The sequence below is a fragment of the Atta cephalotes genome (genome assembly GCF_000143395.1).
Source record: "Atta cephalotes unplaced genomic scaffold scaffold00037, whole genome shotgun sequence".
Lineage (NCBI taxonomy): Eukaryota > Metazoa > Arthropoda > Insecta > Hymenoptera > Formicidae > Atta > Atta cephalotes.
This window is the reverse complement of record NW_012130101.1, coordinates 2,716,991-2,724,923: the sequence shown is the minus strand read 5'-3', so window position 1 is coordinate 2,724,923 and position 7,933 is coordinate 2,716,991.

Here is a 7,933-nt window from a genome sequence, read left to right as displayed (position 1 = left end):
CCAAAAGGCCCGATATGTATCATTACACTTTCGATACCAATATTTAAAATCCAAATCATAAAAAATATGTGTGTGTGTGTGTGTGTGTGTGTGTGTGTGTGTGTGTGTGTATGTGTGTACAACCAATAATGCAAGTAATATCAAAATAATGTTTTATTAATCGGAGAAAAGCATAAGAACTAAATTGACGCATTTGGCGATTCTTGGAGGATATCCAATTCCGGAGGTTTTAGTGTTAAATAATTTTCTAGAATCTATACTTTAGAATTTATACTTTTTATTATAAATAAATTATATCACAATTATGTTACCGATCCGTCGACAAAAGTGTCAATGAGTATTTAAATTATAGTATTTATGATGAAATATAGCGCGCGCGCGTGCATGTATGTGTGGAGAGAGGAGGGGGATGAAATATACCCATATATGATTCTTGTTGATTTTCTCTAATTCGCAGAGGATTAATATTATTAAGTATCTAATTATAGGCCGTAATTATAAAAAACCTGAAACATACTTATAAATGTATTCGTATATTCCAGGGCACGGTAAAATTTGCACTTCTCGGCCAATTTTCGAAAGGCTCCGTCTCCCGCTACTCCTCTTACTTCGTGCGCAGACCAAATGCCGCTCGATGTTTAGGAGTGCCTAATGTTCAAAGACATGAGGTGCACGGGGCATTCGTTTTGAGCGCTCACGTTGTAAACTTCATTCTATCTTTTTTTTCGTTCATTATACAATTAAGAATGAATAAAGCAACGGATAATTGTTCAAAATGAATACATCCAGAACATCAAGAATTGCTGATATCAGTGATTCCAATAAGGGATAAATTACAAAATCTTTTGAAATCATGTAAATATTTTTCTTTGTGCCTTAACGAAAGCACTGATATTTGACACATGAGTCAACTTAGTATTTTTATTCGAATTGTACAAGATTATTCATGTGTCGAGGAACTTTTAGATTTCGTCGTATTACGTAACACAATGATAGGTCTCGATATTTTTTTGGCAGTTGAAGAAACTCTTAAAAAATTAGATTTTAATAAATGTTCTTCAATTATGACTGATGGTGCGAAAGCTATGACAGAAAGAATTTGCCGGTCAATTAAAGTAGTGAAATATCCCCATTATTCATTACATAATACATCAGGAAGCATTAGCCGGTAAAGTTGTAAAACTTTCAATAGCTGGAGACTATCACTAAAATAATTAATGAAATTAAAGGTGGACATAAGTTTCTTACTCACTGAAAATTTAAATTATTTCTTGATGAACATAAAGATGTTTACATAGATGTCTCACTTCATTATCCAGTTCGTTGGCTTAGTGCTGCAAAATGTTTAGAAATATTTTTTGCGATAAGAAAAGACGTTCTCCTCTCCAAAGAAATGAACAACTCAAAATTTCACGAATATATATCTCTTTTGGAAGATGTAATATTTCTTACTGAATTATTATATAATTATATAATTCGCTTTTATTACTGATATAAGTAATCAACTTAGGCTTCTTAACTTAAAACTGCAAAGGACGAATCAAAATATTTCCCAAAAGTGAATCACGTTGATTCTTTCCGGAGAAAATTGCAGGTATTAAAATCTCATTTAAATATATATTAAATATATATGATAATATTTTTCAGTTTTTTCTTTCTTGTCAAATTCTTCTCAAAGACAATAATTGCAATTTCAAAGAATAATTTTCTATATTCTCTTATAGAATGATAACAGTTTATTTGCTTTGAAAAATTCAGAACTGAATTAATTCTTTTCGAGAATCCCCTTACAGCGCCAATTGAAGGACAGCATCTTGATTTGCAAGATGAATTATGATTTGCAGAACGATATTGCACTTAAAACGATTAAAGAAACTGGTGCTGAGTTTTACAAAATGTTGAAAGAATCCTCAATCTTCGAGATTTCGGACTTCGAATTCATTCCATGTTTAGATCTACATATTTATATGAGACATCCTTTTAAAAAATGAAGCTTATAAAAAATGAGAGATGTTCTTGAGCGATTCTTGATTCTTTGCCTTGTCTTATGCGGCTCGACGTGTAATATGCAAATCGACGTTTCTGATCTCGCCAATAAAAGATTCTGAAAATCAGAATAAGTATTTTTCATTTTACTTCGTTTGTGTTTAATTATTTTCGTCGTACAATTCATCATTTTTATCAGTGGACTAGGCCTATTGGAGATACTATTTAAAAAAAAACGCGTCAAAAATAGTGACCTCAAGAATGATGTGTGAAAATTCATTGGATGTATTCATTGTTGAGCGCTTATCTGTTGCTTCATTTTGTCTTAATTATATAATGAGCAAAAAAAAAGATAAAATGAAGTTTAGTGTGAGCACCCAAAGCAAGCGCCTCGTGCACCTCTTTGAACGTTAGACGCTTCTAAATGTCGAACGATATTTGGTCTGCGCGCGAGGCGAGTGGTGAGAGGAGTAGCGGGAGACAGAGCTTCTCGAAAATCAGCCGAGAAAATGCAAATTTTGCCAAGCCCTGGATATTTAAATAAACGAAATCATTAAAATATTTTGTATTTATTATTTAAAACATTTATTTAAAATACATAATTCTTATTTTATATTTCAAGTAAGTTTTCGAAATCTATTTTTTATTTAAAATAAGAAATAGCCTTCGAAAATTTATTTAAAATAAAAGGCAAGTTATTTTTATATTTTAAATAAAAGTTATTCTATATTTTAAATAAATAAATGCATTTTTGAGCCCTACCCTAATTGAAAAACTTTTATGAAGATCAACATAGATTGAGACAAAATCTTAGAAATTCTTAATTTTTTATAGATATTCATAATGGGGCGGGGAGTGGGGGATGTTGTTTGTTTGAAAACCAAGAAATCTTCCTGCCCTTCGCCCTTGAATAACGCCTCTAGTCCCACTGCGAATATTTACGAAAAACTAAAGCGTCTACAAAATGAACAGTAGCAGTAGAGATTGTAAACATGTCGGGAGTATGCTGATTTTCCTGTCGATCAACGTCAATCGATGCTGATTCAATATTATTCGACATCAAATCGATGTTAACCCGAGATTGCACATCTGGGATGTTTTTTACACTCGAGCATCAGAAAAATGAAGCTCACGTTACAGTAATTTATTTGACTGATCGAAGATCTATTTATCATTCGATAAATTTATAACCCATATAACAGACAGTGTACCATGTATTTATTCGTAGTAATAATGAAACTCTCTGATGTAAAAAAAACCACCCTAGGTGAACATTTACGTAATAAAAAGTTCAATATAATAACGTATATAATATCATTTCGAAATATAAAATATAAATTGAATGATATGAAATAAAGTTATAAATATTTGTAATATATTTGTATATAATAAATAATAATGTGTAAATGTTATCGATAAGTAAGAAAAACCAATGTATAAGAAACATGCTATATATTTGCCATGTACTGAAAAAAAATTTAATGAATAAAAACTAAAACTTTTATGAGTTAAAAATATTATAAAAGACAATTAATTAATATTTTTGTTTAGTTTATATAAAATTTATATAGCTTTTCCAAAATGTTATTTTTATTGAAAATGTAGTTTATACATACCCGGGAAAAAATATTATATATATGGACATATTTTACATGTAAGTACTTATATATAATTGTATATAAAATATGTCAATTTTTTACAAAATTATATATACAATAATTTGATATATTTTTATATAATTATATATATTATATGAAACATTTTTTCCGGGTACTTATATATATATATAATACGCAATAAATAATTTGTTAAATATAATTAAAAAAATAGTATGTAATAATTATCAATATAATAATAATAATAATCAATATAATAATAATTTTATTATTATTATTTCAAATAAAGTAAAAATAAATTATTTTTAATAATTACAGAAAAGCCAACGCAATAAAAATAACTTTATATGATATCGATTTACAAGGAGAGATTCACATAAATATTTCACGGATTTTGATCAGCTTTTGCATAGTTATTCTTGGACACTAAAAAATAATCCCTTTAAAGCAGTAAATTGCACCTCTCCTTGTTAGCCTCATTTTAAGTTATTATAAAATGAATTTTATATAATATATTTTATTATTTTTTTTAATAATAATAAGTCTTTACGAACATTTAGTAACAATATAATTTTATAAAAAAACTTATCTTAAAGTGTTTCATTAATATCTTCATTTTTTTATAAACACTATTACAATAACTACTTAATGTTTTTTTCTATTTATTTAATATTTTCTTGGTTTTTTTTTAATTTTTTCAAAAAATATTGGTTTAGTGTTCTTACATAATGTCATTAGATAATAATAAATTATAGAACAATCACTATATAGAACAACAAATATATCTTTAATAACAATAACTTTTAATTGGATGTAGAAAACACTCCAGGTGATCATTTAAAAAAAAGAGGCGTATTCTTGGATTAATTCAACGTCGATCGATGTTAATTAGATATTGATCGATTAATTATTTGTAACTGGAGATGTAATAGGATATAAAGTCCGCAAGCGAATGATTGAAATTAGAATCCTAGATATAACAGAGAAGCGCAACCGAGCATATTTAAAGGTTATAATTAATCGCCTGAAGAAAAAATGACGACCTGCGTTTACATCTGTAATTCCGCAAATGGAGCGATTCCTGTAACAGTAGTATTTCTACTGACTACAAAGAAATACTGATTCTCTTTGAAGACTACTATACATATCAAGATTTAAAAATGATATTTATTTACCGAAATTAGAATTCTAAAAGACTACCCATAGAAAAAATGGCCATAAACTAATCAGAAATCGAGACAGCGGTTACGCTTCTCTGTTATATCTAGGATTCTAGTTGAAATCTATTTCGCTTACAGACTTACTCTACGCCCTATTACATATCCAGCTAGTGTGATTAATTATCGAACTAACGTCGATCGACGTTGAATTAACATCGATTTGATGTTGATCGATCAATTCTGGCTGAGCCGAAAAATCAACTTACTCCCTATGTGTCTGCAGCCTCTATCGCTACTGTTGCAAACGCATAAGAATTTCTAAGACATAAACCTCACTCTACGTTTCACTATGAATACCTGCGAAAAATTAAGAATTTCTAAGCCTTGCTTTAGTTCATGTAGATTTTTTGAATCTCTTTAAAAATTTTTTTTCCGACAGTGTATTTCTTATTTTATATTTTAAATAATTTCTTGTGATCTATTTCTTATATAATATTTTTAATAAATTCTTGCAACCTATTTTTTACTGCAAATAAGTCATATCACTTATTTTACCGAGTTCGGTATATTACACATAAGTATATAGTACATTTATAACAAGAATTTGATCAGTTTCATACAAGCTACAATTGAATGAAAAATTGAAAATATTCTTTCTTTATAAATAATTTAACATTACTTTGAATTTTTAAATAGAGTTGCATAATTTCGTAATATTACACGGAATTTTTCTTTATTTTTTCTTCCTATTATTCATTTCATAATTCCTTCTTTTTTCTTCTTTTTTTTTCTCACTTCGATCTCTCTCATTTTTTTCAGCCTATATAATTATATAATGTTATTATCTATCTAAATAAAAATAGAAGAAATTCAAGAAATAATTGATTGATTGTTTCATTAAATCGATTCATAATTCATAATGATATTTCATATTATTATTTAAACTTTAGTTTATATTATATTTATATTATGTTTATATTATGTTTCCAGTCCGTAAGTGGCAGTTTATGTAATTGAAAGATTATTATGAGTTATCTAGCTTTTATTATGAGTTATATTAAAGATATAGAATGTTTATATAAAAATATTATTATATAGGTATTTAGTTTCGACCATATTTTCCTTATTATTCATATAGTGGTCTTGATTATTATTGGTTATAATAAATAATTGTTTTAAAAAATAATTGCTTATATTTCATTATTGTCGTTAATTTTATCATTTTCCATATTTCCAGAATGTATTGGAGACATATAAGTGCTTGCCAAATGTTATCCTGCTAGAAGAAATTGCATATAAATTATTTTCTCATGCAGATTTTTTAATTGCCATTGATGTTAAAACTCTAATGTATAATCGTGTTATAGAACTATTTCAAAAGATTGATAATAATTAAACGTGGACAATCCATGATAAATTAATCTATGTCTAATATTTGAGGTGACTCCTTTTGTTAACAAATCGATTGCTTATAGTATCATTGCCTATAACATTTTTGCCGACACAAAAATTATTACCTATAGCTTGATTGCTTATAATGTAAGCACTTTTGTGCAAATAAAATTTTCAGAGACAAAATATCACGTTTACCTAGATATATTATTGCCTATTGCTCAATCGCTTATAAGCACTTTTGCACACAAATACAAATTTTAGAAAACGGAGTTACTTTTGCCTATATGTATTATTGCCTATTGCCAACTCTATTGCCTACATATATTTTATTTGCCATTAAATACTATTTTATATTTTCCCATTCGCGCGCGCGCGCACACACATAACACACAAACACAAATGCATACTTTATTACGAGAATACTTTATCGTATACAAATATAACAGTCTACACAATATAGCATCTCCAAAAAAATTTGATTTAATTTTTTAGTAAAACTTAATTTTATTAACCCTTTGCCCTACATTTCTTTTACAAATTAAAAAAAATTAAGCTTTGTACGAATGACGTATCACGGTTCTCACCCGTGATACTCATGTTTGGCCCGATTTCCTTACCACGAATCTCATACGATAAGCGAAAGGATTAATTATATTTTAGAGAAGGAGATATCCAACTAACCTAACATGCAATTTCAACTTATTGAAGACAGCCATATTTCTGGTTGGAAATTGACGCATATGCATTAAAAATTGGAGATCATATAAAAAATTCAGTGTCCATACTATATGTACTTATACTGTGTTGTAGGCAATAACCCAGTTAGAAATGATAATGAAATCGACATCGAATTGACGTCGATTCAATGTCAATTTGATGTTTCAACGTCAATCGATATCGATTCAATGTCGATTCCATTATCATATCTATCGGGAATATATATAATATAGATATATACTACAATAATACATGTGAGCAAATGTAATTCCGTTTCTAAAATTTTTATTTGTGCATAAAAGTGCATATATGCAATCGAGTTGTATGCAATTTTTTAACGAACTGTCGACAAACCCAATCAGAAATAATTTCTCGAAAAGACGTCATCGTTATTTTCGATATCGAAAATAAAAGTCGAAAGTTTTCGAAATTTTTATTGATTTCGATGGATTTTTGGCTCCAATTTCGATTAATTTTTGAATTGGAAATAAAATCTTGAATTGATCTAGTCAGCATAAAAATATACTACTAGTGTCACTAATGCAATAAGTAAATTCGACAAATAATGTCAATAGCGTAATAGTAAATATTGGAGAAAGTTTCATTGAAATTTTATTGTGAAAATAAGTATTATTTATTAGCGTCACATTTCAGAGAATACACGACAAAATTATAATAAAAAAAATTTTATGAATTCAAGAATTAATTTTATGATGCACCCACAGGGTCACTCATTCGAATCCGAACCTCCACTTATCAATTCATTTCTGATCATACGAGAATTGCTCCTTCGATGAACTATAAACACCTATAATATTAATGGATGTAGTTATAACATATCTATTCAAAAATGTTGTAAAAGAGGCGGAACACATAAAAAAAATATAATTAATATTAAATATAATAGTACAAATGATGACTAAAATAAGATAACAACTTGTTTTTAATAATACTATAAAATATTATTTTATTAGCTGAAATAATGCTAATTGCTCTAATTCTATTCTAAATTTATTAGAGTAAAAAAAATAATATATATATATATATATATATATATTT